This window comes from Mirounga leonina, unplaced genomic scaffold, assembly GCF_011800145.1.
Source record: "Mirounga leonina isolate KUSES-001 unplaced genomic scaffold, KU_Mleo_1.0 Mir_127, whole genome shotgun sequence".
In the NCBI taxonomy this organism is placed as follows: Eukaryota; Metazoa; Chordata; class Mammalia; order Carnivora; family Phocidae; genus Mirounga; species Mirounga leonina.
Genome location: NW_023270316.1, coordinates 70,348,782 through 70,361,287, shown reverse-complemented (window position 1 = coordinate 70,361,287; position 12,506 = coordinate 70,348,782).

Here is a 12,506-nt window from a genome sequence, read left to right as displayed (position 1 = left end):
AGATTGGGTTCAGCTTGAACTGATCAAGCCCAGGGTGGGACTGCTTCTTCTCTGTTCCCATCTGCTTGTCACTGTAATTCAAACTACACCTTACAGTCCCTTTGGAATAGACTACCTGATATAGTCTCCATCCTTCCCAAAGGCATCCCATTAGTTATCTATTCAGGAATGCCCAGACAATTTCCCAGGCTGGTGCCCTAGATGTTGGTTCCTGTAGTATGGTTGTTATGGGAAACATTTCATTTCACATCTGCTGACACAATTTTCTGCCTCTCTAATTTTTTTTTAAAAGGAGAAAGAGAGAGACTCATACTCTGATGGCTGTAAAGGATAATGAGTAATTTATTCAGAGCTATATACAAATCAGACTATCGTCTTCCAGACAGAATCAATAATATAATTTTAAGCCCACACACATTTACAAATGCTAACACTCCAGCGCAGCTGGGTTGCCATGGGCAACCAGGGCATGCCAGCTCGTGATCTGAAACAGGCCCATGTCTCCCAGCCTGGTAAGCACATTCTGCAGACAGAATCCAAGGGAGCCAAGGATGTTAGTGTTGGCTCTGATCTGACCGCCGCACAAATGCACCCCTGTGATGGTTTGGATTAGTTCTTGATTGAACTGCTCAGCTTTTTAAAACTCCTATTTGCATAGGACTTCTTCAATATCCCTTCTGTGACTCTGTTTAAGAAGGCTGGGGGACAGAGTGGGGACCATGGAAGGAGCTGTGTGGATGAGAGCAGGTGACAAGAAACTCTGCCATAGCTGCTGAAGGTCAGAGGTGAGGGAACAGGCTGGTTAGTAAACTAGAACACTGGGCCCAATGGGTCTTTGCCCAAAGAGGGCCTGATCAGATGTTGGTTGAGAAAACAAGAGCAAGAAACAAAAAGGCAAGAAGGGAAAGGAGAAGGTGGTCGGGCAAATGCCAATACTGGGAATGGGGTGAGAGGCAGGCAGGTCCCATTAAAAGGGCTGCAGGAAGGGAGGGCACACAGGAATGGTCCATGATGGTTCCATTTAAATATGTCAACAGAAACCAGAATTCATTGTCAAAAGAGTCTGTCTTAGTCAGCTCAGGCAGCCATAACAAAATACCACAGACTGGGTGGCATAAAAGTAGACATTAACTTCTCACAGTTCTGGAGACCAGAAGCCCAAGCATCAGGGTGCTGGCATAGTGGGCACAGTGGGAGTCTTGTTGAGGGTTCTCTTCCCAGTTTATAAACAATCAACTTCTTGTATACTCACATTATGGAAAAACATCATCCCTCTTGTGTTTCTTTTTACAAGGGCACTAATCTCATTGAGGAAGATTCTGCTTTCATGACTGAATCTCCAAGTACTATCACTCTGGGGATCAGGGCTTCAGCATATATATTGGGTGGGGACACAAACTGAATTATGAGATGTTCCAGATGAGAGAGACACTGATATTCACAAAAATTATGAAAACATTTAGAATTAGGTGATTTTTAAAAATTTTATTTTATTTTGTTAAGTTATGTTAGTCACCATACAGTACATCATTAGTTTTTGATGTAGTGTTCCATGATTCATTGTTTTCGTATAACACCCAGTGCTCCATGCAATACATGCCCTCCTTAATACCCATCACTGGGCTAACCCATCCCTCCACCCACCTCCCCTCTAAAACCCTCAGTTTGTTTCTCGGAGTCCATAGTCTGTCACGGTTTGTCTCCCCCTCCAATTTCCCCCCCTTCACTTTTCCCTTCCTTCTCCTAATGTCCTCCATGCTATTCCTTATGTTCTGCAAATAAGTGAAACCGTATGATAATTGACTTTCTCTGCTTGACTTATTTCACTTAGTATAATCTCCTCCAGTCCCAACCATGTTGATGTAAAAGTTGGGTATTCATCTTTTCTGATGGCTGAGTAATATTCCATTATACATATGAACCACATCTTCTTTATCCATTTGTCTGTTGAAGGGCATTTCGGCTCTTTCCACAGTTTGGCTATTGTGGACATTGCTGCTATGAACATTGGGGTGCTTATGGCCCTTCTTTTCACTACATCTGTGTCTTTGGGGTAAATACCCAGTAGTGCAATTGCTGGGTCATAGGGTAGCTCTATTTTTAATTTTTTGAGGAACCTCCACACTGTTTTCCAAAGTGGCTGTACCAACTTGCATTCCCTAGAATTAGGTGATGTTTTATGATGCTATAACATGACCTGTCCTCCCTCGCTGGCCCTAGTCTTGGTCAGATTCAAAGAAGAGCAAACTGACAGAGAGACCTAGGCTATATCCCACCGCTGCCACTGCATGGCAACAGGCCTTGACTTGTGATTGAGGCTTCTACCTCAGTTTATACACCCACTACAGCCAGGAGGTGCCTCAGGTGACAATATGAGCAGAGGATCTTAGGTGAGACTAGCACTGTTCATTCCTAGGTTGGGGAGGAGCCCTGTAACCATGTGGGTTTATGTGAGTAGGGGTGGAGACCCATCAGGAGAGTCTTTTTTCCCCCGACCTTTCTTTAAGTGAGAACATTTAAGTTCTACTCCGTTAGAGACGGAGTATATAATTTTAATTATATAATGCAGTATCATCACCTGTAGTCACCATGTTATACATTAGATCTTCAGACCTTATTAACCTTATAACTGAAAGTTTATACCTTTTTATCAACCTCTCCCTATTTTCCCTCCCCCCAGCTCCTGACAACCACCACTTTCTTCTGTTTTTATGAGTTTGACTTTTTTTAGATCCACAAATAATTGATACCATGTAGTATTTGTCTTTCTCCATCTCGTCTATTTCACTTAGCATAATGCTTTCCAGGTTCATCCATGTTATTGCAAAAGACAGGATTTCCTTATTTTTTCTTTTGGATAAACACCCAGAAGTGGGATCGCTGAATCATATGGTATTTTTATTTTTAATTTTTCGAGGAACTTCCAACAGTTTTCCATAATGGCTGCACCAGTTTACATTCCCACCACCAGTGCACAGGAATCCCCTTTACTCCACATTCTCGCCCACATTTGTTATCCCTTGTCTTTTGATAATAAGACATCCTAACAGGTGTGAGGTGAAGAGAGTCTTTAAACTGCAGCAGAGAAATCATAAGAAGCCCTTGGAAGATCAGTTGATCCAACCACCTCACTTTACAGACAAGAAAATTAAGGTCACAGAAGTTAAACAATTTGCCCTAGGTCAGAAAACCAGAGAGCGGCGGGTTTGTACAGACCGTAGGGCAGTGGGGAGCTGCTGGGCTCCCAGTAGAGGGATGGCATGAGGAAAGGGTCTTCAGGAAAGCAGATCTGGGGTTGAGAAGAATCAGGGATGACAGATTCAAAAGTCAGGGAGACCCAGAAACCACTCAGGTTGGGGGTCATGGGAACAGAGGATAACAGGATGGAATGACTTGGTGACTGGGCAGATCAAGAGGATGGAGGGTGAGAAAGAGGAACATGATGTCCACATTTCTGAGTTTGGGCAGCTGTTCAAATGGTGATTCTGCTTCCAGGAAAGTAGGGAGAAGAAAGAATTAAAAAGGTCTCAGTCTCTGGGACTGGGCAGCTGGTTCAACAGCGGGGTCATTCCCAGGAAATGAGACAGGAGCAGCTTTCAGCATGCTGGGACCAGAAGCCATAAGGACAACCAAAAGGAGAGATCCTGCAGCCAGTGAAGGTTGCCCTGGATTTCAGGAACAGTGGAACCCCCACCTCCACCTTGCTGCGAGCACCAATGTCTCTGGCTCCAGAGTTTGCCTCTTGCTCTTCTCTCCCTTGTTCTCAAGTCTTCTGGCTTCATATTTCCCAATATCTGCCCCAAGACCTGATCCTTTTTTATTACCTGTGTGCATTTTTCCCTCTGAAATGTTGACCTTGAGCATCACCATTAGGTGCTTGGCTCTTTGTGTATAGGCATGTCAGTGACACTGACATTTCTGAGACCAGGACACTCTCCACACACCTTCCTTCCTTGCCTCCCCTCATGCTACAATGACCTCTGTGGGGAGGTCTCCCAGACCAGTCCCCTGAACTCCAGCACTCTACTTCTGATTGCCTGGTGGACCCCTGTTCCTAGCTATCTCAACAGGAGCTTCAGTTCAGTCTGATCTGAAGTGGCACGTCTTTTTCTTCCCCCATGGTTTTCTAACAAACTCTCCCCATTTATGTCATCCAGAACTCTGGAGCCATTCATTCTTCATCTGCCCAACAACAAAGTCACGGAAGCCTGTTACTTCATACATCTACCCATATCTCCATTCCTGCTACTGCTGTGGTTCAGGCCCTCTGCAGTTCTCTCTTAGACTGCTCCAGACAGCCTCTGTCCCTTCTCATCTCTCCTCCTTGCTGCAGAACGAACTGCCTTTCTAAAATGTCTTGCTGAGGTGGCTCTCCATTGCTTAAGGATGAAATCTCCTTAGTACGACATACCCGCTCCTTCAGGATCTGACCCTCCACTGATTTTTTGCCCTTCTATCTTTTGTCTCCCTGCTCAACTGCCTGCAGCTCCATGACTACATCCAGCATCCAGTTCATTCTTGCCTCTGTTTTACTCACTTTGTCTCTTCCTGGAAGGCACAGTCCCTCTAGTCTTCCTGGAAAACTAATACTTATCTCTTCAATGGCTTCTCCTTTGGGAAGTACCTCCCCACCCTAACCTGTCCAGCCAGAGTTAAGTGCTTCCCCTCTGTTGTTACAGGGCTCCAACAGAGACCCTCCAACATGGCACTTATTGCAGTGTTAAAATTATTGGCTCACCTGTCTGTACTGTTTTGTCTTCATAGTGTCAGGGTCTAACACAATGTCTATAGGTCATGGGCTTAATAAATGTTGATCCAAGTAAGAGAATGAATGAAGACATGAACAGATAATTTCAACAATGCTATGCCACCATGCCCACCCTCATTCTGAAGGGTCACCGTTTCCAAAACTCAGGAGCTAGTAGACTAGCTGCAGGTTTGGGGGGGTATAGATTCAGCTAAGCTGGATAATAAGTAGAATAACAATAGTGTTTAGAACCAAAATGGAACCTAGAGAGATTCCTTAGTCCACTTTCTCATTTGAGGGACATGACTGGATAATGAGAAAGCCATTGAAGATAGACCTGACTTAGACTCAGTCTTTCTGCGTGCTGCAAAGAAGTGAGCCATTTCTTTTATTGTAAAAGTATTTTTTTCTGATTAAAAAATAAGTGTTGATTATAGAATATTAGAAGTTGATTATCTAGGATCATTGTAGAACATACAGAATAAAGAGAAAAACGAAGAAAAGAAAGTAGAAACCATGTGTGGACCCTCCACAAGAGACAATTTTCTCTTTCAATTTGGTTTTTTGGATTGCAAGGGAAAGAAATCTCCTCAGGGGGCTCAAGCCAAGAGATGTTGTGATGGAAAGCCATGTGGAATCACAGGGATTCTTGTGGGAATCTCAGAGCAGGATGCTGTCTCTGCACGGGACCTTGATGGTGCTAGAGTAGGTAGTAGCTTTGGATTCAGAGGATATCTGGGAGCCAAGTAGCAGTAGCTCAGAGTCTCTCCTGTGGAGCCCCACTGTTCACATAAGTCAGCTTACTCCATATGTCTGCCTCCTTCCATCCTGCCACAATTTCCTGAACACTTTTCAAGAGCCCAGTTTAAACACTGAGAGAAAGAGACTTGTACTGGCCCAACTTATCTCTTTAAGAGTCCTCAGCTTGATGGATACCTTACCCAATCAGTCATGGGCAAGAGGGTCAAGGGCACTTGGTCTACCTGATATAGGATAGGAGGAGGCAGGGTGAGCCTTAATAATAATAACAACAATAGTAATAATAGCTGGTAGGCACAGAGAACATACTATTTGTCTTGCACTACTTTAAATACTTGACATACATTCTCACATTTTCTTTTTACCATGTGGGTTAAGTACTATGATTATGATCATTTCGCAGTTGGGGAAATTAAGCTTTATACGCCATGTAGCTGTATCTATATACTTTACAACCCTAAAAGTGGGGGTGGGGGGGTTGTGTATCTGCAGTGCTTCCATTTCCTATCCTCCTCTCTCCTCTTTGTCCCCTTCCTGCAGAGGTCCAGTGCCCTCACATTTAGTTGTCCAAGGTACTTCATTTAAATGCCCAAACTCCCATGTCATCCCACTCCTTCTCCTCTCCACTACTCATCCAAATCCTACTCTGCTCAATTAACCTCTGGCTGTCTTCCCCTCCCCTACTCTTACCCCAGAAAAGCCTGGTTTGGCTGGCTGTTTGTTGGGTAAGGCCTGCCATTATTGAGGAGCTTTTACTCCAGGATAGAATCTGTGTTCTTTTGGTCACATGGAATAAAATTTCAGGGCACCAAGAGTAAGAGATTCTTCAAAGTTTTTCACAGGCTCTGTAGACTCTGTTTCTACATCGGGCATCCGAGCAATATGCAGCATGCTCCAAAGGGGGCGCTCTTTATCCTCAGTAATTCTGAACCTCCAGGAGGACCCACAGTTGGCCCTGTGGCTTACAGTTGAACCTCTGGGTGGGATAACTGGCCTACTTCTTTGTTCTTTTTCCCAGAACCCAAATTATGGGACCAATAAAATGAAATAAGATTACAAACTTCTTTTGCCTTACTTGGCAACCGAAGAGATGAGTTTCTTCCAAATCCTATATTCCAAAAAGATTCAGTGAACAAGAACTTTAAACAAAGGGAGTTTAAGTAAGGGACTAGCAAGTGTTACTCTCTCTGAATACAAATACAAAAGGGCACAGTACTTATGTAAAAGAAATCTAGGATCAATTTTTGCCTCTGTTTCCTTAAGATGGAAATACATGGAAAAAGCAGCAATCTCAGGCACCTTTGGGGGTTTTCTTGAGCAGCCCCCATAACACTCTTGTAAAATTAATAGTAATTAGGATTATTGCTTAAACAACTTGTCATTTATATCTAATTACCATGCACTACAATAAAAATTATCATGACAGATTCACTTTGTTGTAGGCTTTATTTAATTACAATCCTTAACTTTTATGGATTTTGTCTTAATAGTTTACTGCTTGTTATATTGTCTATTCAGAACTGAAAATATTTAAGAAACTAGTAGTTCTGGGCTTAGATAAGTCTTTTTTCTTTTCTTTTTTTATTCTTTTTTCCTTAAAGCAGACTGGGAAGGGCTCCACTTGATGTCTTTCATCTTGGTCAGTTAAGGCAAAGATCTTGCCCCCACACCCCACCCCCAAAGTCCTTTCCTACTTTTGGTGTCTCCTTTGAGAAGGTGGCTGCTTAGGTGGCCCACAAGGCAACTGCATGTGGGGTCATGGGCAATGGTAGTGGAATGGGAGCCAGTCCCTTACTGAGACCCCTAACGTGACTGTGATCTGGGATGGGGTCTGGACAGCATCCTGGATGCAACAGCGATCCTGGGCAAGCCAGTAATGCTCAGAGCTCAGACTTGCCCGACTGGACCTCGGCCTTCATGTAAGCAGGGGCTGCCGAGGGCCAACCCCCCGGCCTGGCTGCTTCAGGCCTGCCTGACGAGGGAGAGGATGTACAGCCACTCCATCGGAATGGAGCACTTGGCTCAGGGGAGGACGCCACCCCACCATGCGGACTAGCTCAGAGCCTAAGGGTGGAGAAGGTAAGGATGAAGTGAGCGGGACCACACCTTCGTGGGCCATGCAGTCTCTTGGGCAGGGCTCTAGGACTTGGCTGGAATCCCATAGGGTCTGTGGCCAATAACCCAACTTAAAGCCAGGGTTCATAGTAGGTGTGCTGTGGTCTCCCCCATGTAAGGTCCCATTCCTGTGTTTGTTGCTTCCTGCCACCCATCCCCTAATGCACGCACCTCCCAGAACCTCTCCTGTAACCCACGTGGCCAACTTCACCATGCTTCTTCCTCTCTCTCCTTTCCATGTCTTTCAACTTTTTTTTTTTTTAATGTCCGGCTCCTTTCCAGTATCATTCTTTGCTTTTCAAGGTCACAATTACCTCTTTGGATAAATCAGATTCATGCTAATATGTTAAGGGTGTGAATAAATTCCATTTAATCCATTTTATTTTATTTCAATTCAGCAAACATTTATGGAGCAATATCGTGTACTGAGCCCTAGAGAAAACTCAAACTTAAACCAAATATAGTCTCTCTTTTTTTAAAAAAAGATTTATTTATTTATTTATTTGACAGAGAGAGACACAGCGAGAGAGGGAATGCAAGCAGGGGGAGTGGGAGAGGGAGAAGCAGGCTTCCTGCCAAGCAGGGAGCCCGATGCAGGGCTCCATCCCAGGACCCTGGGATCACGATCTGAGCCGAAGGCAGACGCTTAACGACTGAGCCACCCAGGCGCCCCTCAAATATAGTCTCTTAAGATTTTATACAACTAGCACATATTTCCCTCAAAGGGAATGGTATTAGGATGAGAATTTTTAAACTGTAGTAATAGTAAATATTTATGTAAATGTGCACTAGGAATCTCACAAGCACATCAAACCCATGATTTCATAATTACTATTGTTTAGAATGAGGCTAAAGAAGGTAGTATGCAAAATAAACAAGTCTATTTAAAGACACACATTAAGTAAATAACACAGAAATGACAAAAATTTATGCAGGTGATGATGGACTTGTGGCTAATTTTTGAAGTAGGAGCTCAGTAAGAGAGGAAGATTTGTAGACAAAAGACTCACTCCTAATGAGACAGGGATGTGGCAAGGAAGGCCTCATGGAGGAAGTGGCATTAGAGATGGGTCTTCAAGGATGACTAGGAGTTTTTCTAAGGCTGTGAAGTAGAGGTCACCCCACATGGAGGAAATAACACAAGCCAAGACACACAAGTGATTGAAGTACACAGGGTCGAAGGAGCAGAAATGGGATTGCAAGGAAGTTGAGGTTGGAAGTGGATCATGAGGGGTTAAGAATTGGGTTTTTTCTTTTTGCCTTTGTGACCCATGCAGCTAATATATCAAAAGGAGCTTTCCTCAGGATAGGATCTTCATAGTGTGGGTGAGATCAATTAATGGGTCAGGGGAGTAATTTATGGAAATACGACTGGGATCTAAAAAAGAGAGAGACAGGAGTTAATACCAGAGTGCATCTTCCAGAACAAGCACAAGTAGTGTATGGTGGAACCTTTGTTTTCCAAGTGTGCATTGAGTCATGATGGAAAATGGGTGGCAGTTCTAAAAGTCTGAAACTAGTGGTTCCCCTGTAGGTTTGACTCCCACCTTCACATTACCCATCAGACTCTTATTCAGTCTCCCACAATGAAAGGAAGTTTTGGTCATTGTCAGAGGATGGCAGAGCTGTGTGGGGTGTTTTGTGGTTAAGGGTGAGCTGGTTTTGGAGGGGAGGGATGGGTAGAGGGAGAGGGAATTTTAAGCAGGCTCTGCACTGGGTGTGGGGCTCCATGACCTGAGCCAAATTCAAGAACCGACACTCAACCGACTGAGCCACCCAGGCGTCCCAAGGGTGAGTTTTTAACCAATTGTGGCCAGCCTGGGTTTTGATCCTTTGCTAATTGGGTTAACCAGTTTGGACACTTCAGTGACACTGGCCACATTGTTTGTGACTGGGCTATGTTTGGCAGGGGACCTCTGAGGCCTGAGGCTCCTGTCGCCATCTTGGAATAGTGACAGGATCTGAAGCTCCTGGCATGAAGTGTGTGTGGGATGGTGCAGAATCGAGGCTATGCAGGAGGGTGTGGGTGGAAGCCACTTCAAAGTAAAAGGGCTGGCCTAAGTGGCACAGATTTAAATCAGCTGTGGGAAAACAGGCACACAGCAGCTATTTTTAGTTTGTGTTAGAAACCGTAAGAGCCAGAGTTGTTCATAGAGTAGAATACTGGCTTTGGATAGGAGATGAAGACTTTTTCAGCTCTACCACAAACTTCTGTGCTAAAGGCCATGGAAAAGAGCCAAGGGAAGATAGTAGGCAGCCAGGCCGTCCCAGTGTGGGCTAGTTCAAGTTTATCATCACTGTCTCCAGACTCATTTCATCTTAGAGGGTTCCAGCCTTTTTCCTGTGCCATTCTAGATCCACTGCTTCATATAATACTCATTCCTTTCTCAAGGCCTGCTCTTGGGGAAAGACCTAGAAGTTTCTTTCTTATTTGGGTGGAAAACACTGATAATAGCTTAAGTTCACCTTTGCAGAAGTGTTTGTACTTCAGTGAGGCTGAGTAACTTAATGTGGCAAAGAAAGCTCTAGCTGGACTCCAACGTTAGTGAGTAGAGCATCTGTCAGGGTGGTGGGCCCTTCTTAACACAGTTACAGCACAGTATGTAGGTAGCTGCTTATTCCACGGATGCATGCACTCAAATGTGGTCGACACTACTTAGAACCTGGCTTTGAGGCTGGAAAGAACCTGATCAGATGTCCTTCCTTTATACATAAAGAAACCAAGACTCAGAGGAATGAGGTTAGTTAGGTTCAACTGAATAGGTGTTTTTTGAGCACCTACTCTGTGCCAAACACCATGCTTAATGCAGGGAAGCAATGATGGATAAGATACAGCACCTACCCTTCATCTTTCCAACATCCCATGTCCATCTGCACAGACTCAGAGTGGGATAATTGCATCTGCAGGCTGCTCTGTCACTGAGAGTGGACAGACAGGGCACCAGGATGGCCCACGTTGGAAAAGATGCTTTCATTTGATGGAGCTGTGTGTGAATAGTGACTCATAATTGGTTTCCATGGAGTCTAGAAGTGGAGCCCAGGGAACAGTAATTGTCCTGTCCCTGAAATCTTGGGAGATATGGTAAAATCCAGCAGGCAGGGATTAAAAATGCAAACCGGGGAATAGTGTAGCTGTAAGTTTCTCTCAATTCAACTGAATTCAGCAAGCATTTGTTGAATGTTTGTGCCTATTACTGAGAAGGGTATGAGAACACAAAAATGAATGAGGCTTATTTGCTAACATGAGAAAGTCTGTGGCGCAGAAGGCTGAGGTTTTTCAGACTGAAGGTCCTGGCCTGCTGGTGGGTCATGAAATCAGTTTAGCGGATGATAAGCACAATTTAGGGGGGTGGGGAAGGGAAATAGAATAGAATAAGAAGTAGAATACATCACATATATTAAAGGTAGGGGAACCTGGGTGGGTCAGTCAGTTAAGCATCTGCCTTTGGCTCAGGTCATGATCCTGGGGTCCTGGGATCGAGCCCTGCATCAGGCTCCCCACTCAGCTGGGGGCCTGCTTCTCTCTCTGCCCCTCCCCCTTTTCGTGCCCTCTCTCACTCTCTGTCTCTCAAATAAAAAAAACAAACTCTTAAAACAAAAGGTAAATAGTGTTTCACAAAGTCATGGCTTTCAAACTTTCTTTGATATCACAATCTTCAGTGAGAATCTGGTAAACATACCTATATATATACATGCTATAAATCATATATGTATATATATACACACTCACAATGTTTTGTGAAATTTTATATATATATGTAATTTATAGCATGCATGTATATATATGTTTAACAGATTCTCACTGAGGATTGTGATAGCAAAGAAAGTCTGATGTACAGTATCTAACATTGGAAGGGCTGATATTTCAGGCATATGTGCCCATGGTAGAACCCCAACCAATACATTAGTGACAGTGTATCAGTTATCTGTTGCCATAGTGACACTGCATAGCAAACAACACAAAACCTCAGTGGCATCCAACACAAGCATTGGTTTCTCACATGCTTACAGAGGCAACTACACAGCTCTGTTCAGCATCTGGCTGCCTCACTTGTCTGGAAACCAGTGGGTTATCAGCTGATCTAAGATCTGAGTGGCTGGGATGACTGGGGCAATTTGAGTGAGTGTCTCTCACCTTCTAACAGACTAGACTTAGCATGTCCTCATGTTGATGGCATGAGCAAAAGGACTTGTGCAAACAGTTTTTAAGCCTCTGTTTGCATCAAGTTTTCTAAATTTGCATTGACCAAAGCAAGTCACCCAGCCAAACCCAGAGACAAGATGGGGGAAGGCATGGTAACTTGACAAAGAACATGGGTCATTTTTACAGTTTGCCACAACAATGAGCAATGAAGTTGGATTTGCTTTGATTGATTCTCTCCCCAGACTATTGGTCTTCTCTTCTCTGATCTTCGTTCTCAACATCCAGTGCCTAGAACTCCAGAGGGTATGGCAGGAGCCTCTCTTCCTTTTGCAGACTAACAGCTAGAAGAGTTACAGGTGGTAGGCAAGGAAGTGCCCTCAGGAGACAGACTAAAAGGGGACATGGGATATGAGTTAGGGACCTGGCATCTCCTGGTGAGGCAGGGCTGGAGTGAAGGAGAGATGGTATGAGGAAAGCTCTAGGAGGGCCCTGATGACAACTGGGAACATCCTTGTCCTTCTAACTCTGCACTCGGTTCAAGGGGAAACTTCCAATCAACTTGGTCCAGAAATGGAAAGGGTTATCCCATGTATGTTGTAGAAAGAAACCAGACTTCCAGTCTTGATACTGATGTGATCTTGGGTAAGTTACTTATCTTCTCTGGTCCTCAGTTTCCCCACTATAAAGGAAGGGGGATGACTATATGTGTTCTAAGATCCCTTCCAGCTCTCCTTCTCTGTC